Raw genomic sequence first — 22,108 nt, forward strand, 5'->3', positions numbered from 1 at the left:
AGTCCATAGTCTGATATTAGCCCATATGTCCGATAGCAATCTATGAAGTCCTCTTCAGCCTCACGAAACACCTACAGTGACGCTGAATGCAGGAAGATCACAGGCCAGTGGGTGCAAAGTCAGTGGCGGTAGAAGCATCTTAATGCTGGCAGGGGTCTGTCTCCATGTGGCTCCTCCAGTTCCCTGGGCTGCATCAGGGTAGATCCTTGTGGCTTCTCAGAGATGTCTCCCAGGAAGTCAGCAGAGAGAGACAAATGTCTCCCACCACAAAGGAGGAAAATACAGGAGTTCCCAGAATTCTCAGGAGACAGCCATGCCCACACAGAGGCCTCATTGGTTACATCTTGATTGACATTTGTAATCCTCTCAAATTGACACCAGATTATGTAACTACTACAAACCAGTTCCAGAATTTTAAAGAATTTTCCAGCAAAGCTACCTTGAAACCTTTCTGGAAATACATAATTTTGCCCCTGTGATTAAATTCAAACTTAGGTAAAATTTGAAAATGTCCACTAGAGAATATTCAACGATTGGAAATTTGGTGATGAATGAACACCTTACTGCAAACGAGTTCCAAACTGCTCACATAAAAATTAGAAATATTTCTTTTCTCATTTGAATTGTAGCATATTATTTCAATAGCAAATTATAAACAGTGTTGCTTGTCTCTACCACATATCAGTATAAGTCCTAAGGATGGGTGCATTCTTAGAAATAATTAATTAATTATTAATTAATTAATCCTCTTAGCATTAAAAGGTAAGACCCTTACCTCAAATAATTATTTGAGGTAATTAATTAATAATAATAAATTAAATAAATAAATAATAACAATTAATTAATTAATCCTCTTAGCATTAAAAGGTAAGACCCTTACCTCAAAACTACCTGTAACCTTGGACTAAGAACTGAAATTCCCGGATGGGAGAGGAAACAAATGATGGCCACCCCCAGGACTTTGGAAATGGTGGTCGTTGGACCTTGGATGGGACCCCTGGCTTTGTGGGTATCCAATTAAAAGGGACCCAGAACGATCATATACTTAGTATCTAACTCTCATACCAATTTATAGTCTCTGAAACCCACAGGAGCAGTTCTACTCTGTCCTATAGTGTTCCTCTGAGTTGGAATTGACTCTGTGGCAGTGAGTTTAAAATAGTCATTGTGTTCTCAAAGCCAGCTATCCTACCAAGTTTCCCTATTTCTGTAACTAGGTTCCCATTCTTTGAGGCTGAAAAACTTACACTCTTTGTGCACTTACTGCTTTCCCAGTTCCCAACCTCTGATACTGCCATTTATTCAAAACTTGAGTCTTCAAGCTTTCTCTTATATCAGCCCAGTGCCACTATCTCAGCATGCGTTCTTTTCATAAAACTCCTAGCACCGCTACTACAGTAGTTCCCTAATGGTGCACACAGTCTATGTTCTGCCACATGCCCCTCCACAGAAATATCAGTTCCATTTCCTATATGTTCAGCTGCAGTCAGTCAGTTGTTTACCTTGTGCAGAAACCTTAAATAATTCATTATGCTTACTAGGATCCTTCCAAAACTTCTTTTCTTTGGTCTCAAATCCCTTATCAACATGGATTTAATTTTCCTCTCTTCTCACACTTCTCAAGGTTTAATACCATGTATCAAACAACTTGGAATATCATCTCCAAGTCTTTGCATGAGCCAATCCATCGTCTCAGAGCCCTCTTATACTCTCTCTTGATTGTTAAAATACTAACAATATTCCTTTAAGAGTCTGTTCAAACCCCACCATTTGCATGACACCCTCTCGGAACTCTTTTACTTAGTTAATCAGATGAAATATTTCCACTGTTTGAGATTTTAGTTCTATGTGTACCTGTGTTTATCTACCAAACACCCCTACTAGACTTCAAATCCCTTGTATGCATGATTGATAAAGCACCATCACTACCAAAAAAAAAGGAAAAACACTGCCTTTTAGTAGATTTTGATAACTAGAAACCGTATATAGGGTTTCCAAGACTAGATCTTTCCAAAAGCAGATAACTCATTGTTAGCAACATAGTGACTTGTGGTTTTGAACCACTGACTTGTGGTTAGCAGCCCAATGTGTAATAAACTACATCACCATGCCTCTTTTGTCTGGAAGGGACTCAGAAATTTTGGTGAATTTGATGAAATCTACTAGTCATCGAAGGGGACCAAATCAGTATCTATATAAGTATAGTACTGGAAATATGATTTTATTTCCATATTAAGAAGGAAAATGTCCATCCAAAATGTCTAGAAAACGTTTTCCTTTGTTACTTTAAGTTGCAAAGTAAATGATCATCTATTTTGTTATAAATTTTGAAAACCTAGAAGACATTTTACTCCAGCAATAAATATTGTAAGTTACTAAAATTCTTTGTAAAACGTTTTATGAACCCATCTTATTTTTCAGTCAAGTAATTTTAAGCCTATTTTTCACATTTGTAAAGCAATTACCATGCCTCTATTCACCAGAGGTTTCCTCTATTTGTCTAGGGGAAAACAGATGAGATAAATGGGCTTGGTTCCAGTTCCGGCTCAACTGCAAAATGCAGATAATAATCCTTGCCTCAGAGAATTGTTGCAAGAATCAAGAGCAAGTTTACATGTTAAAGAAATGGCTTTGAAAGAAAACACAATAAGATGCAAACGTATGCTAATAATAAATGCCTTACTGATCATCAATGAAAATATTAGATAATCATAACTCACCAAAGGCCATACTTAGATTAAGCTTTATAATTTTTTTTCTTCTTCTTTGGTTGAAGGATTTATAGATTTCAGAAGATTTGATCTGATCAAGTCATCTTAACAACCAAAGGTTAAACCACAATAAGCAATTCAAGTGCTAACTTATTAACCCATCAAGATCCAGACTGGCTTATAAGTGAAGGCCCAACTTTATTACAAATGTTTTCCATAGCTCATTGCATTTCATTATAATTATATTTGGAACATACAGAAACAGGAAGCCAGCAATACTTTTTCTGAGGTCATCCTTGGTTCTTTTCCTTGATCAGATCTCTTGCAGCTGTGGAGTAACTTATACTAGATTAAGTGGGAGGGGGTGGTTTGGGAAAGAACAACAAAACCAAAACAAATGACATGCATACTTATCCATGAAATTACCATAGAATTTGGAAATTTCATGTTGTTTTTTTAAATAATTCGATTATTTTTATCATCACCTGCTGTGAATTAGATGGGGTGCACACAATATAGACAAATTTATATTTATTTAGAAACTTTGAAAGTCACAGCATGAGCAAGGATACTGCTAATTCATATCATTTATATGTGCAAATTAAGACAAGGTAATAAAATGCTATTCAAGTGAGTATCAAGTTTGCTAATGTTAAAATATTCAGTACATCTCAAAATATCCTTTTAAATATATGATCTTCTCAAGTGCCATAATGGAATTCTTATTCATTTACATTCTTAATAAAAGATCATGATTTTCCACTGTCTTCCAAAGTCTTTATCCTTAATGACAGAAAAATTCATGTAGTTAGTGGACATTTAGAAAGATAGGCAAAATATATCATCAAAGATTATATGGATAATATCTAGTATTGATGAAGATCCATTCACAAATAATATTTTGAAGGCCAATTTGATATTTTTAGAAAAGAATTAAATTCATTTACCCATTTAATTCACAATTCCATTTTAAAAAATGTGTTCACTCAAGTGTTCATAAGTACAATATTGAACAGATACTCAGCAAGATAGTCCTTTATTTTCGTGAAATGATTCTGGGACAATAGACACCATTTTAGGTCATGAAAGCATGTGAGTTAGTTAATTGTGCCAACCTGGCCAATAAACACATGTGGGGTTAATTGAAGGGTGGAGGGATAAATGGCTTAGTGAGCCTTGCCTTTCTAGTTCTCAGGTCTCTTGCTTTGTGATGGTCGCACCAGGGTGCAGCTGCCTTAGCAGTTCCCTGCTTCAGCTTGCAAGACTGACTTACTACAAGACATCCCCAAGGAAAAGCCACATGAACACTACCCTGGTGCAGCCCTGGGTGCTGGAGCAGCTGGGTGGAGACCCCTGCCAGTGCTGAGATGCTGAGTTAGTTAATTGTGCCAGCCTGGCCGATAATCACATGTAGGGCTAATTGAAAAGCTAATTCACTGACTCAGCTTTCCTCCTGCAGTCGGCATCATTGCCTCTGTTTTGTGAGGTGGAGGACTTTGTGGACTGGTGTTGGGTTGATGGGCTAATGTTGGACTTGTGGGCTTGGGCAGCATTGGGTTGGGATGTTTTCATGATGCACATTTTCTTTACATAAAACTCTCTCTTATACATGAGTTGCTGTGGATTTGTTTCTCCAAAGTACCCAGACTAATACAGACACTTATACATTCACTGACTCAGCTTTCCTCCTGCAGTCAGCATCATTGCCTCTGTTTTGTGAGATGGAGGATTTTGTGGATTGGTTTTGGACATATGGGTTAATGTTGGACTTGTGGGCTTGGGCAGCACTGGGTTGGGATGGTTTTCTTGATACACACTTAATCTTTACAGAAAACTCTCTCTTATACATGAGTAGCTGTGGATTTGTTTCTCTAAAGTACCCAAACTAATACAGCATGTAAACCAATGGAACTTTGAATTAACAAAACTGCTGACATAGTATCATCAAGTATGTGAAGACCTTTATGGCTACTATTATGTTTAAAACTAATACATATGCATTGAATTGGGTAAATCTTCTGCTCGAGGCCTCTTTAAAGTGTTGAAAAGCAAGGATGCTTCTGTGTCGACTGGGCTAAACCTGACTCAAACCCTGTTATTTTCAATTGGTTCATATGAATATGAAAGTTGGACATTGAAAAGAAATAATGAAGAAAAATTGATGCATGTGAACGATGGTGTTGAAACAGAATCATGGACTGCCAACGTAACATACAGATCTGTCTTGGAGGAAGTACAACCAGAATGCTCTTTAGAATGAAGAATAGTGAGACTTCATCTCACGTATTTTGGACATGTTGTCAGGAGACACCAGTCCATGGAGAAGAACATCATGCTTGGTAAAGTGGAGGAAGAGCAAAAATAAGGAAGGAAGGTGTTAAAGGAGATAGGTTGACCCAGAGGCTGTAGCCATGGGTTCCAGCATAGGAACAATTGTGAGGACGGCGCATAACTGGGCAGTATTTCATTCTGTTGTGCACAGGGTTGTTATGAGTGAGAAGCTACACAACCAAACAATATTTACTTAATCACATGGAAATGGAAATTAGAAAATGCTGGCATGTTTGCTTTGGTTTGCTGTATTTAAATGATGAAGGAGGACATATCTAAAGAGCTATAAGGTTCTGAAAATTATACAGTGAATTCATAAAAGATCTGGATCCTTTTACATTTGAGAATAACCTTCTTGCCTCAGGCTCCATATCACATTCTTTGATTATGAAAAGTGGTCTAGAAAGTATCTTAAGAAGAGTCAAATATATACAAATATCCAGAGATACTGAGAACTCCAGAATGTGTAATTTATCACTTGAAAGGTTTGAGGATTCCCAAACCTATAGCTCTAGCCAAGAGCTTTTGTCTAAATTTCAAATTATTATCCCACAAAACTGCTGGATATTTCACTTGGATGTCTCAAACATAATTAAATTCAATATATTCCAAGTTGGACTTAGCATATGTTTCCCAGACCTCCTTGTCTCCTTGGAAACAAAAAAACACTACCATGTATATGATTGCTCACACTAATAAACCTGAGAATCATTATTGAAAAAAATAAGAAATGGAAATGGAAATCACAGAAGGAAGTTGGATAAACTATGTTACATTTGCAATGGATTTCTATGAATGAAATTAAACAATGTGTTTGAATTGTTGAATATAAAACTGACAATCTGCTCTGAAAAAAAGAAAGACAGAAAATTGGAAGACATTACCTGACCAAGCAACTAGAAGAGATTCATATTCAAATGTAATGTGGAAAATATGGAGAAAAATCATTAGTATCATATGTTAGAATAATTTTGCTAAATATAATTTAAAAACTGCTACAGCAGTGCATTAACAAGGTACTTCCAAAAGTTGAGGCTGAATTCAGAAAAGCATGTGGAATGAAGAATATTATTGCTGGGTCAATTGAATTTTGGGTCAGATGAATCTGGGCCCAAAGCATGGAATACCAGAAACGTGTATATGTGTTTTATTGAATATACAAAGGGATTATTCAACTGTGTATAAATAGTAAATTATGAGTTATAAGAAAAAGAATAGGAATTCCAGAACACCTAATGATGCTCATGTGGTTCAAACAAAAAAGGGAGTACTGCACAGTTTAAAATTTGAAAAGGTGGTGACAGTGGTGTCTCCCTTCACCTTACTTATTGTGCTAGTCTGGGTTGACTAGAGAAACAAATCCAGAGACACTCATATATATGTAAGAGATAACTTTATATCAAGAAGTAAACAATAGAACATCTTGGCCTAGTCCAAATCCAGTCCATAAGTTCAATATTAGCCCATAAGTCCGATATTAGCCCATGAATTCCTTTTCACACTCACGCAGTACATGTGATGATGCTAAAGGCAGGAGGTCACAGGCCAGTGGGTGGAAAGTCTTGTTGGTCCAGTGGCAGTGGAAGCATCCCCAGGGCTCTCGCTGCCATCAGCATGGCTCCATGTGGCTCGTTAATCAAAAATGTCAAGCAGAGAGTGTGTGTCCTGCCTCCAGGGAGGAGGACAGGCATTCCCAGAATCCTCAGGAGAAGGCCATGCTCACATGGAGACATCATTGGCTATGACTTGATTGACAGGCTAGACTCCACCCCTTCACTCGAGTTGGCAGGAGAGTATGTGACAGCCACACTTATTCAACCCATTTACTGGAAAACTGATCCAAGAAGTCAGACTATATAAAGAAGAATGTGGCATCAAAATTGGAGGAAAAATCATTAACAATTTGCAGTATGTAGATGACACAACCTCAAATGCTGAAAATGAAGCTCCTACTTTTAAAGGTAAGAGACTGTGTATGGATTACACGAGAACATAAAGAAAACAAAAGTCTCCACAACTAGACCAATAAAAAACACTGTGATAAATTGAAGACAATAACGTTTCAAGGATTTCATTCTACTAGAATCAAGAATCAATGGCCACTAATACAGCAATAAAAAAAATCAATGGATGTATTTCAGAGAGCAAATCTGCTGCAAAAGACTTCTATAAACTGTTAAAAAGTAAAGCTGTCACTTTGATGACTAAAGTAAGCCTGATACAAGCCATGGCCCTTTCAATGAACTCAAATGGATGGGAAAGCAGTACAATTAAAATGAAACATCACCGAATGGAAATATTTGCATTGTGATATTGGTATACAGTGTTTCGCAACCTTCCTAATGCTGCAGCCCTTTAGTACAGTTCCTCATGCAGTGGTGACCCGCCCCCCCAACCATAGAATTATTTTCATTGCTACTTCATACCTGTAATTTTGCTACTGTTATGAATCAGGCAACCCCTGTAAAAGGGTCATTCGACCCTCAAAGAGTTTGCGACCCACAGGTTGAGAACCACTGGTATAGAATATTGATTACAACATGGACTGTCATAATTACGAGGAGCTAAGTCTTGGAGGAAATACAAATGAGGATGGTGAAGTTTCACCTTGTTTTCTTTAGACATGTCATGTTTGATAAAGAGGATGATCAGCAAAAAAGAAAAAAAACAATGACAGGGGTTGACACAATAATTTCAACAACACCAAAAATGTCATTACCAGAAAGAGTCAGGAGTGGAATACATTTTGTGGCATGTGAGACGACTGTGCAAGGAACCTCTCTGACCCAGAAGGTAGCTGTGACATCAGAAGAGTGGCAGAGGAAAAGCAACAGCAACAGAACCCAAAACCAGAGGACCAGACAGAGTGATGGACTTCTCAGCCCACAGAGGAAGTAATACTGAGTGCTTTGAGGCAGGAGTCATTAGAGTGCGGTGTCTCTGTGCACTTAATTCAGGGAGCTCAGTTGAGGCTTATATCAGCGTGGCATGCCTTTGGGCATTTATTAGCAGTCGTAAAAGAACTTTGTAACGTGTTTTTGACTCAACAACTATTTTCTGATTATTTCCCACCTACATTGTAACCTGTTAACATTCGAACTAAACCATTTAATTATGAATATGGCCTGTGAGTTGTGTGCGGCCATTGTAATGAATTATCAAACTGAGTAGCTGAAAAGTAAAGAGTTCCTTGGGAGATACAGAAATAAAAAGGAGAGCATGTATGTGAGGTAGAGCATGACCTCAAAATATCCTGAGTTGTGGTTGTTGCTGGATGCTCTGGGGCTGGTTCCAGTGAGTAGCAATCCTAAGTACAATAGCTTGAACCCAAGATTGCAGCCACTGCATCAATTCTTCTCATCGAGGGTCTTCCTCTTTTTCAGTGCCCTTTTATTTCCAAGATTGCTGTACTTTTCCAGAGACAAATCATGCTTGACAACATGTTCAAAACATATGAGATGAAATCTTGTCATCCTTACTTCCAAGGAGCATGCTAATTATACTTCTTTTAGCACTCCATGGTATTTTCAAAAATCTTCATCAGCACCATAATTCAAATGCATTAATTCTTCTTTCTTCAATGTCCAATTTTCACATGTACATGAGGCGATAGAAAACACCATGGCTTGGGTCAGGTGCACCTTAGTCCTCAAAGCAGCAACCTTGCTCTTCAACGTCTTAAAGAGACCGTGTGCAACAGATTTAACCAATGCAGTGCATCATTTGATTTCTTGACTGCAGCTTCTTCCATGAGCACTGATGCTGGCCAACTTCAATCTTTTCTCCGTTTTTCATAATGTTACTATTGGTCTAGTTGTGAGGATTTTAAATTTTTTTTACATTGAGTTATACTGAAGGCTGCAATCCTTGATCTTCCTTAGCATTTGCTTTACATCCTCCTCATGTTCAGCAAACAGTGCTGTGTCATCTGCATAACAAAGGTTACTAATAAGCCTTCCTCCAATCCCGATGCCACATTCTTCTTCATATAATCTAGCTTCTTTATTTGCCCAGCATACAGATTGAATATGTACAGTGAGAGGATACCACTGTGACTCACGCCTTTCCTGATTTTAAACCATGGAGTATCTCCCTGTTCTTTTTGCTCATGATCGATATACAAGTTCCACATGAGCACAAGGTGTGGAATTCCTATTCTCCTCAAGCCTATCCATAGTTTGTTATGATCCACATAGTCAAATGCCTTGACATTGTCCATAAAACTCAAGTAAAGATCTTTCAGGCAAGATCTAACATCAGTAATGATACACCTTGTTCCACTTCCTCTTCTGAATTTGGTCTGAACCTCCAGAAGCTCCCTGTCAATGTACTCTACAACTGTTGTTGGATGATCTTCAGCAAAATTTTACTTGCATGTGATATCAATTATGTTGTTCTATAATTTGAGCATTTTGTTGGGTCACCTTTCCTTGTAATGGGTACAAATATGGATGTTTCCCAATCAGTTGGCCAAATAGCTCTCTTCCAAATTTTTTTGCATAGACAAGTGTGTGCTTCCAGTGCCTCATCAGCTTGTTGAAAGATTTCAAGTGTTATTTCATCAATTCCTGGAGTCTTGTTCTTGGCCAATGACTTCAATGCAACTAGAACTTTTCTCTCCAGCACTATTGGTTCTTACTCATGTGCTACTTCCTGAAATGGTGGAATGTCAAACAGTTTTTAAGTACAGTGACTCTATATGTTTTTTCCATCTTCTTTTGATGCTTTCTGCATTATTCAATATATTTCCCATAGAATATTTCAATATTGAAATGGAGGCTTGACTTTTTTCTTTAGTTCTTTCAGTTTAAGATATTCTGAGCATCCTTCCCTTTGAGTTTTCTAATTCTAGGACTTTGTACATTTCATTATAATATTTTACTTTGTTTTCTCAAGCTGCCCAATGAAATTTTTTATTCATAAGGAACTCTCTTCTTACATGCAAAATGCCACCAAAAGAATTCCAGTTTGTACTCAAATATCAACTTTACATAAACTTGGGCAATAGTCTCAATACAGAATCATCTCTGAGTCTTCCCACTTTCCTACGATCTGTTTAATTTTAGTTTTTTGCGCATGCAATAGACTTAATTGTCTGGGTGGCATGTGGTTGATAGCGAGAACAGAATTAATTCTCATAGCCCTTCTCTGTGCCCTCCCTACGTGTCCTATGTTAGGAACTTGAGTTTTCCTGGTGCATTTGCTACAGTTACTAAACTGATATCAAAATATTATTTTTGAATAAATAGTTTTATTGTCATATACTTCACATTTCATATAATTTAATTATTCAATTATTTTAAGACTTGCACAATCATCACCACAATCAATTTCAGAACATTTTTTTCTCATACTCATATTGTTAGCTCCCTTTCCCCTATTTTCCCATCCCATGTTCCTATCCAGTTACAGTCTCTATAAATCTTCCTGTCCTGGATTTCATATACAGAAAAATCATACAAAAAAACCCCACAATCATAGAAAATTATGCAAACAAACATACAACCAAACAAAACCTAAAAGCAATGACTAGACAAAATATAGATAAACCTCTATCAAAAAGAAAGGAGAAAATTTTTTAAGTGAAATGACTTTAAAATGAGTCAAACAAGGGATCGAAGATGAGGTATTACCTTTTAACTTAACTACATCATCTTTAAAATGCTTTCTGTATGATAGCAGGGCTATTCGCCTCCCTCAAATATAGTCTGAGGGGATTTACCAAAGACTTAATCCATATGAGGCCCCAGTGAATGGCTTGTGGGATTTCACTGTCATCCACAGCCTTCTGCAAACTGGCTGTTCGCCATTGAAGCTCTGATGTCATTCCTTCCTTCAGACTTGGGTTTGATTATTTACAATCTTTGGAACACACAGGCTGGTGTGCTTCTTCCATGTGGACTTAGTTGGCACCTCACTTAGATGCCTACTTGTTTGAAAACAAGCCTTTAAAACCTCAGATGGAGTTATTTCTCATAGACATGCAGCATCTGGTCTCTTCAAAACACTTTGCTATAATAGCACTCCTATCTTCAAGGATCTCTTCATGAGGGTGAGCATTGAACTAGATTTGGGCTAGAAATAAGTGTGGTCCCAAAATCTATTCATATATCTGTGGTTTATTTATGATTCATTTTAGAAACGTAATTATATTTTTATGATAGTAAACATTATAAAACATCCTCATGATGGATAAAGTAATTCTATAGCTAGTGTCAAGAATTTGTCCAGTTGGTGTAGCATTTAAAACACTGATAAGAAAAGAAAATTTTATAAGTATAGGCCTGCTTCAGACTGCAATACATGAATTGTTGATTATACAAATTAAACTCCTATGTGACTGGGCACTATTTACACAAATAGGGAAAACTTTCAATAATACTCTTACACAAAAGAATATAGGGCAAAACTTTCAATAATACTTCTTCACAAAGGCAGAATGTTTAATACATGTCATAAGAAAGCAAAAAGGGCATTAAAATAGTAAATACATTTATTGGGCACCCTCAAAGAAAGGAATCTGAACCAAAGTTCAATGACTTCAAATTTCATAACCTTGGGATAGTAGTCATCTGCTTCTTCTCACTGTTGGAAGTTTCAGCCTTAAGTTTCACCCTTAAGGGAGCATATCAGTTCCATAGCTCTGTTATAGGTGAATTAGAGGTAAAGTCCCATTTAGTCAGTGGTCTTTTCACATAGAATCCTTCTCATATAGTTTTTGAAGGATTGGTTGAATCTGATCTGAATTAAGGATTAGTTCACTCCACCTTGTATCCTATGAGGATAAAGTTATATAAACAAATAAAGTGCAAAAGTTTTAGAAGTCTGGTTTAGGATACATGCCAGCTAAGAACTAGACTTGCAGAGTAGCTGAGCCACATAGGAGCCAAGTGACACTGAAGCAGCTGCACTGGCTATGAGCTGGATGAAGTTGATGATAGATAGCCTGAAGGGAGAGTACATGATGGAAGAGAGGTCCAATTTCAGAGAGGCTCAATGGTGGGGGTTGTTGTTGGAAAGGAGCAGCTGAGAGAGCTGAGTGAGGTGCTACCCTGATTAAGAGTTGGACCAGACTGTGGCAGAAAGGTTGAAGGCAAACAGGACAGTGGTAGAGAGGCTGATGGTACAGTGGCCCAGTGGCAGAGACTGAAGAGTAGAAAGCAGTTGAGAGATCTAATCTAGTTGAAAACTGCCCTGCAATGAAGGAGAAAAGGATATGCCTTCCACCTTATGTACATCCTGCCTTAATCTGTTTTCTCTAGAAAAGCAAAACCAGTAATGTTTACATATATCTATATATAGAGAAATTAATATCAAGAAAATGACTGACACAATTGTTGATGTGGCTAAATCCAGTCTGAATCCAAGCAGGTTCCAAGTACATGGGTCAGATGTTAAACTGAAAGCTTCTCCAAACTCGTGTAGCTTTAGGAGCTGATGAACTCACGATCTGCAGGAACACCACTGGATGGTGACTGCAGAGACTGAAGAATCTAAGTTCAGCAGGTGAGGCTTGTGACTGTGAGGTGAATGAATTCAAAGTTAGCAGGTCAGATGGCAGGCCAGAATGCAGGCTTCTGATGGTTCTTGGGACTGGCAAAGAAAAAGGCATGCATATACTTGCCGATTCTACATGTCTTTTATAATTGGGATAGTACATTTTTCCTTTTGTGAATGACTTATTTATTCAATGTTTACCCATGTTTCAGAATGTATCTGGACCTCATTTCTCTTTATGGCTGAAAAGAAGCATTGGTTGCATAGTGGTTACACGTTGGGCTGCAATCCATAAGGTGAGCAGTTCAAAACTGCCACCTGCTCTACTCCCATAAACGGTAACAGTCTCCAAAACTTATAAGGCAGTTCTGCCCTATCCTATAGGGTCACTATGCATTGGTGTAAACTCGATGGTAGCGAGTAAACAGTAATAAATATGAAATTGAATGTATATACCACATTTTGTTTATCCATACATCTGTTGATGGTTATTTAGGCTGTTTACATTTTTGACAATAATGAATAGTGTAGCAATGAATATTGGTGTTCAAATATCTGATTGTGTTTCTGCTTTCAAATACTTAAAATATATATCTGGTATTGGAATTGTCGGATCATATGATAATTCTATGCTTAACTTTTTTGGAAACCATCAAACTGTTTCCCAATTGTTTGGTTTGGTTTGGTTTTATTCATAGCCATCTTAATGCACAGGATTGTATCACATTGCGGTTTTGATGTGCATTTCTTTAATGACTAATGATGTTGAGCATATCTTCATGTGTTTGTTGGATATTGGCTTTTCTTTTTTTGGTGAAATGTTCATTCAAGTCTGTTGCCCATTTAAAAAAAACAAGGTGTTTATCTTTATATTGTTAAGATATGAGTTTTCATGTAATCAGGATATCCAATTATTATTATACTCTCCAAAGACACCAATAAATCCACCCACACATACAAAGAAAAGGGTACCTAACAAAAACACAGCCAAATGACAACAAACCCACATATAGCAATATTAGCACTGTCTGTAAATGGACTAAATGCACCAATCCAAAGACAGAGAGTAGCAGATTGGGTTAGAAAGCATGATGAATCAATATTCTGCCTACAAGAGATACACCTTAAAGCCACAGGTGGTGGTGGAAGACTAAAAATCAATGGATGGCAAAAAAATACACAAAGCCAATTTCAACCATAAAAAGGTAGAGTGAAAATATTAACCTCTGATAAAATAGACTTCAAAGCAAATAGCATGACGAGGAACAAGAATGGACACTACATAATGACCAAAGGGCCAATAAACCAGTAACATATAAGCATAATTAACATATAGGCACACAAAAAATACACAAACCAAATTCTCACAGTTAAAGAGAGAAATCAGCAGCTCAACAGTAATAGTGAGGGGCTTTAATACACAACTCTTAAAGAAATACTGATAATCAAGAAAGAAATTCAGTAAAAATGTGGAAGGGATGAACAACACAATCAACCAGCTTCAACTCTTAAATATATGTGGAACACTCAAACCAAATTATACATTTATCTCCAATGCCCATGGTACATACTCTAACATAAATGTGATGCTAGGCCTAAAACAAGTCTTAATAAATTCAAATACATTGAGATCCTAAAAGCAATTTCCTCAGATTTTTATACTATTAAGCAGGAAATCAACAATGGGGGGGGGGAGAAAGAATAAGGAACATAAAGACAAACATATGGAGACTGAACAGCACTATTTTTAAAAGACTGGGTAATAGGTCAAATAAGGGATGAAATTAAGAAATTCCTTGAAATAAATAAGAGTGTTAACACAGTATGCCAAAATCCTTTGTACCCAGCAGGGATAGTTATCAGAGAGGAATTTAGAGCAATCAAACCATACAAGAAAAAAAGAGGGTAAACCTAAAATCAGCCTTTTAACACAAATCCTCCACCAACTAAACAATGGCAACAGCATAAACTCTCCAACAACACAAGAAAGCAGAACATTTAGAGCAGAAATAGACTAACTGAAAAATATAAAAACAATAGAAAAAAAATCAACAAGACAAAAAGTTGTTTTTTGAAAGGATAAACAAAATTGACAAACAGCTAGCAAACTTCAGAAAGGACAAAAATAGAGATACACAAATACATTTAATTAGAGATGGAAAGGGCAACATCACAACAGACTCAAATGAAATTAAAAGAATCATAACACACTTCTATGAAAAAATGTATTCCAACATCTTTGATAATCTACAAGAAATGGAGAAATACCTAGAAATACACTATCTACCCAAATTAACACGGATGTAAATAGAAAACCTCAACAGACACATGACAAAAGAAGATATAGAGAAGGTTATCAAGACAATTCCAACTAAGAAAAGCCCAGAACTAGATGGCTTTACAGGGGAACTCTTCAAAACTTTTACTGAGGAACTGTCACCAATTTTGCACAAACTATTTCAGAATATAGAATGTGACAAAAAAAAACACTGCAAATTCATTCCATGAATCAAGCTTATTACTGAAATTAAAGCAAGGCAAAAAGTTCAAAAAGACAGAAAATTATAGACAGATATCCCTTATGAAGTTACACCAAAAAATTCTCAAGAATATTCTGAATAATAGAATTCAACAACACACACACATACACACACCATGACTAAAGGAGATTCATACAAGGATGGAAGAATGGTTCATCATTAAAAAAACAATGATTGTAAGCCCCCACATAAAGAAGAGAAATAATAAGAATGTTAGATGAAGATTTTTGAGCCTGTGAACTGGCGCTTTTTGCTATTGTTTTTATGGACGGCCTGTCCTGATTTGACTCTGCTTATGGATGCAGACTCACAAGGTTCCAAATGGAATGAAGATTCTTCACATCAAAGAATATGATTGTCTCCACAGGGCACTGGCTTGATGTAAGTGGGCAGTATAGAAATTGGATTCCCAAATTGAGGGAATAAATGCATGAAGTGGCTGACTTACAATCTTTCATAGATGGGGCATATGTTCATAGGATTATGGTGTAAGTGTTCACATAAGTGTAGAATATTTTCGTTTTGTCCACTTATAGAATGTTAAGTTTAAATGATGGTGGCACATTTTGAATTCTATGCATTTTAGTTTTATCCTGCTAGGTACAGGTATGATTTTATTATGTTTGTTTGACATTTATATACTGCTAAAGAGTTGTGTGAAAGTATCAGGTTTACAAGTGGTGGTCTGTGGTAGTTACATAATCTGGTGTCAATTAGAGACTATTAAGAGTGAAGGGGTGGAGTCTAGCCTGTCAATCAGGGCGTACCTTGATGACCTCATTTGGAAGCCAGATATTCTCTGTGCTTGACTCCCTGTGGGACATTCCTGTTGACAAGCCACATGGAGCTATGTTGATGAGCCAGAGTGCTGGAGCTGGAGGAGCCACATCAAGGCCCATGCCAGTCCTTAGATGCTTCCAGCACCACTGGATTCACAAGACTTTCCACACACTGGCCTGTGATCTTCCTGAATTTGGCATCATTGCACGACTGCATGAGTCTAAAAAGAAATTTATGGACTATAGACATATTGGGTAATATAGGACTTAAGGACTAGATTTGGACTGGGTTGGGATGGTTTCTAATGTACTCTTTAATATAAAACTCTCTCATAAACATATGAGTTTCCCTGGATTTTTTATCTATAGTCAACCTGGACAAACACACAGGACAAGGAAAAACTCAAAGAATATGTTAAAAGAAACCCACCTCTACAAAAAATTCGTAACGAACCAATATGGGCAGAAGAAGAACACTCAGAGAGCACAAATAACAGATCACCACTGTGTTGGTCTGGGTAGACTAGTGAAACAAATTCATAAACACTCATATGTGTATAAGAAAAAGCTTTATATACGAGAGCAGTTGCACATTGAGAAAACATCCCAGCTCAGTCCAGATCAAGTCCATAAGTCCGATATTAGCCCATATGTCTGATACCAATTTATAAAGTCCTCCTCAGACTCACAAAACACATTCAATGATGCCTAGTGCAGGAAAATCACAGGCCACTGCATGGGAAGTCTTGTGGATCCAGTTGTGGTGTAAGCATCTCTGCACTGGCAGGGGTCTACACATGGCTTCTCTGGCTCCAGAGGTCTGGATTCATCAGCTTCTCTCCATGTGTCTTTTCCACAGGTATGTCTCAAAGGGAGTGAGCCAAGAGAGAGAGTGTCTCTCACCTCCAAGGAGGAAATGCAGGAGTTCCCAGAATCCTCAGGAGAAGGCCAAGCCCATACAGAAGCCTCATTGGCTATATCCTGATTGACAGGCTACACTCCACACCTACATTCTCAATCCTCAAATTGACACTAGATTATGTAACTACAACAACCACATAGAGCAACTCCACCCAGAGGTCAACACATCGAAAACAGCCTCCCAAATATAATTGGCTCAATGGTGAAAAGAAGGCAGGAGTGAAACACACAAGCACACACACACACACACACACACACACACACACGGCACTGATAAGAAATGAAAAAGGAACAAACCCAACACAAAAGGTACTTGATGACATCACAGAGTACACAGATGCATGTAATAGCTTTGAATACCAATGCACTGAACCTTCCAGTTAAAAGACAGGGACTAGTAGCCTGGCTTAGAAAACACAATCCATAGAGCTGCTGCGTATAAGGGACACATCTCAAGCTTGCAGATGAAAATAGGCTGAGAATCAAAGGCTGCAGGGAATTGGGAAAAAACTAAGAACTTTGGTGCCGGAAATACATAAGATATCAGGGACACAAACACAAGGGAAGCACAAATTGGCAAGTGGGATATACTGAAGATGTACACCTATGTACATCAAAGACTTTGCCAGGAAAGTAATAAGAAAGCCCACAGACTGGGAAACATCTTTAACAATGACACATCAGACAAAAGCCTTATTACTAAAATCTACAATTCTCTGCTAGCCTACAATAAGAAAAATCAAATAGCCCATCGAGGAAGTGGGCAAAGGACCTGAACAGAAGTTTCACAAAGGCAGAAATCCAAATGGCCAATAAACAAGTGAGAAAACGTTCCTGATAATTATCTATAAGAGAAATGCAAATTAAAACAACTATGAGATACTACCTAACACTCTCAAAAATAGCCCAATTAAAAAAATCATAAAGCAACAAGTGTTGGAGAGGTTATGAAGAGATAGGAACACTCATCCATTGCTGGTGGATCTGTAGGTATGTGCAGCCATTATGGAAATCAATTTGATGATACCTAAAACAAATGGAAATCGAGCTATCATATGCCCCAGGAATCCCGCTACTGGGCATATACCCAGAAGAGGCAAGAAACAGACCACGGCCAGACATGTGCGCTCCAATGTTTATCACGGCCCAGTTTCATCATTTGCAAAGAGTTGGATACAAACGAAATTCCCATCCATAGATGAATGGGTTATAAAACTGGTCCATACATACAGTGGAGTAGTACACATCCCTAAAAAGCAGTGATGAACACATGAAGCACATCATCGCATTGAAAGAGTTGGAGGAAATTATGCTAAGCGAAGTAAGCCAAGCAACAAGGCAGCAAGGGGAGCAAAGCAATGAAGTCCTTGAGGAATCCTGAAAATAGACTTCAGCCTTGGAGGGTAAGGCTTATCACCTTGTCAGACTTGATCAGAAAACATATATAAGGGTCAGCAGACAGACCTGGAACTATTTATATGCTCCCTTTCTTCTTCTCCTCCTCCTCCTCCTCCTTCTCCTTCTCCTTCTCCTCCTTCTTCTTTTTCTTTCATGTTTATTTATACTATATAGGCATTTTAAACAACGATGAGGAGAAAACAATGGGACAGATGGTTCCAGGGGTACAGGGGAGGTGGGAAGGTGGGGGAAGGGGAATGGGTAGCCAACAAACCCAGGGTCAAGGAAACAACAAGAAATCTAAACTTGATGGCAACTAGGGTGTAGAACGCCTGGTGGGGTTTGATCAAGTGCAATGTAGCCGAGAGGAATTACTGAGAGCCAAATGAAGCTCGAACTTGATAGTGGGGCAGGAGTAAAGCAAAAGGAAATAGAGGAAAGAACTAGGAGGCAAAAGATATTTACAGAGGTGTAAATATAGGCATGTATATATGTAAATATATTAATATATAATGATAGGAATATAGGTCTATGTACATAGACTCATATGTTAAATATCAAGGTAGCAGATGGACATTGGGCCTCTGTTCAAGTCCTTCCTCAATGCAAGAGCATTGTGTTCTAATAATCGGGTATTCTGGGATGCTCATCTTCCTGATTGCTGAAGACAAAATGGGTGCATAAGCAAATGTGATGAAGAGAGGGGAAGGCATCCAGCTATTAGAAGATATAGCATCTGGGGTCTTAAAGGATTGAAGTTAAACAAGCAGCCATCTAGCAGGGAAACAACAAAGTTCATATGGAAGAAGCACACCAGCCTGTGTAATCACGCGGTGTGGACGGGATCAGGTGTCCGGCATCGGAAGACCCAAAACAAAGAATCATATAAATGCGAAGGAGTAGGGTCGAAGTAAAGAACCAAAGCCCATCTGTAGACAATTGGACATACCCTCATAGAAAGGTCACAAGGAAGGAACGAGTGAGCCAGGGTGTAATACAGCACCGACAAAGCACACATTTCTCTAGTTCTTTAATGCTTCCTCCTCGCCACTATCATGACCCCCGTTTTACCGTACAAACCTGGCTAGACCCGAGCATGTACACGAATCCAGTACAGATAAACCACTCAAGAACAATAAGGGGAGTAGCCATACCATGCGGGGAGGGGGAAAGTGGGGAGAGAAATGGAAAACTGATCGCAATGATCTATGCATAACCCCTCCCCCCCAATGCCACAGGGAAACAATAATAATTTATAATTTATCAAGGGGTCACGAGGGTGGGAAGGTGGGCAAGGGAGGGTAAGAAGAGGAGCTGATATCAAAGGCTCAAGTAGAAAGAAAATGTTTTGAAAATGATGATGGCAACATATATTCAAATGTGCTTGATACAATTGATGTATGGATTGTTATAAGAGCTCTAAGAGCCCCCAATAAAATGATTTTTTAAATAAATAAATAAAAGTATCAGGAAGTTGAAGGATTAAGATAAACACTAGGGGCCTAAGTATTTAAAAGGCAATCAGCTTAACAAGGCTCTTGGCTATGATGGAGGTACATCTGCATGCTTTTCAATGTGGTGTCGATTCAGATATATAGTGAGTCGTGCTTTCAGTAGACTTGAATCCTTTACAGAAAGAATCACATGATCATATCAATAGAAGTAGAAAAGACATTTGACAATATCCAACACCCATTTCAATTAAATCAATAAAAAATAGGAATAGACAAATTCCTCAACATTAGAAAGCTCATAAAATAATAAAGTAAACAATAGTCAACATCATGCTCAATGAGGAAAAACGGAAAATTTTTCCTTGAGAATGAGAACTAGGCAAGGATGCCCTCTATCACCACTCTTGTTCAACATTGCATTAGATGTGTTAGCTAGAACCTTTAACTAAGGGAAAGAAATCAAGGGAATACAATTGGACAAAGAAGTGAAGCATTCACTGTTTGCAGAAAATATATATTTGATGTTTTCACATTTTCTCCTCCTTTCTGTTAGTCTACCAGGCATTGTTTTGCCCTTATAAATGAGTGTTATTTGAAAATATTACCTTCACGGCCTATGTAACTTGTGTCCAGTCACCCATGTTTTGAAGATATACAAGTTAACAATTCAAGTATTGGAGTCTAATAAGAAGTCCTACACATGTGTAAAATGGATTGCTCAACAGTGTTTTGTAATTAACTAAAATAAATCTTCAATCAATACAATCACCTTAAGACCCAGGGTAGTAGTTACATAATCTCATGTCCACTTGAGGGTATTAAGAGTGTAGGGGTGGAGTCTAGCCTATCAATCATGTCACAGCCTGATGATGCCTCCTTGTGGTTATGGCCTGTTTATGAGGATTCTGGGAGTTTTCTCTCTCTCTCTCTCTCTCTCTCTCTCTCTCTCCCTCCCTCCCTCTCTCCCTTACCTTCCTGTTGAAGAGCCACATGGAGACCCTCCACAGAGCTGAGATGGTTCTACCACCACTGGATCTGCAAGATTTTCCACCTACTAGCCTGTGATCTTCCTGCATTTGACATCACTACATGTGCTATGTGAGTTTGAAGAGGAATTATGGATTAGTATCAGACAGGTGGACTAGTATCAGACTTATGGACTTGATCTGGACTGGGCTGGGATGTTTTCTCAACATACAATTGCTCTTTGATATAAAGCTGTCTCTTACACACATGTTAGTGTCTCTGGATTTGTTTGTCTAGTCTACCTGGACTAACACACCCAGGGAATGATTTATGATTTACTACAATGAAGTGGCAATGATGTCTCTTAAATTGAACCAAGGACTCATAGAAACATTTGATATATGAATGGATTTTGACTTCTCATTTGATCATAGCCCTAATATAGATGAAATTTGTTCTCATGACATGGCCCTCATTAGGAGATCACTGAAGAGATGGGTGCCATAGCAAAGTATGGCAAAGCAATCAGATGGTGCCTCACTATCATGAAAAAGTGTCTGGTAGAGATCATTGTTATCTTGATTACGGTGGATTGAACCATGGTATAATATGAAAATTGTTCAGTTGATCTCCCTCTTGACCCAACCTGAATTTGCTCTAGGCTCAAATGTTTCTCATTTGTTCCATGACAGAAATTTCTTCTCTGGCTTTTATAATATTGTTGGTAGTCTTTTCTTTCTTACTCTTTATTTTATTTTTATCATTTGTATATTATTATTTTCTTCTTGCTGTTTTGCTTTGTTTTGTTTTTTTTTATTGTTTCTATTAGGTTTTCCAGTTTATGAAACACAGAAGGATTGGATACATAGGGATAATAACTGATGCAAATGGGATAGATGGGAAGAGAAAGATAATCTATGATCATGATTTCGAAGACATATTGTTAAGACAAAATTATTTCCAAAATTGAAAACGTACATATTGAAGACAATCCTTATCAAAATCCCAATGGCTTTTTTTTTATTTTGAAGAAATTTTCAAGCAGATCAAAGCACTGCTATTAAGATGCAAAGGACCCAGGATATTTAAAGCAATCTTAAGAGGAACAAAGTCATAGAATTCACATTCCTGATTTGAAATTTGATAGCATTACAGTTATCAAGACAGTATATTGCAAGCTTAATGAAAGAAATTTAGTTACATGAAGCATAATTGAGAGCCCAGAAATAAACCCTAACACTTAGGAACAAGTGATTATTCACAAGGATAGCCAGACAAGTTCAAAAGACCAAATAGTCATTTCAACTAATGCTGGAGGGCCAACTGGATATCCAATATGCAAAGAAATAAAGATATACCAAAAATAACATATTAATGGACCAGAGCGCTAAATATAAGATCTAACACTATAAAACACTTAGAAGAATGTATAGGAATATACTTTGGTAATACTGTCTTGATGAAACAATAATTTCTAAGATGTGGTTGTTAGGTGCCATTGAGTCAGTTCC

This window comes from Echinops telfairi, unplaced genomic scaffold (genome assembly GCF_000313985.2).
Source record: "Echinops telfairi isolate 266 unplaced genomic scaffold, ASM31398v2 ScPeMD7_7418;HRSCAF=8456, whole genome shotgun sequence".
NCBI classification, from domain to species: Eukaryota; Metazoa; Chordata; class Mammalia; order Afrosoricida; family Tenrecidae; genus Echinops; species Echinops telfairi.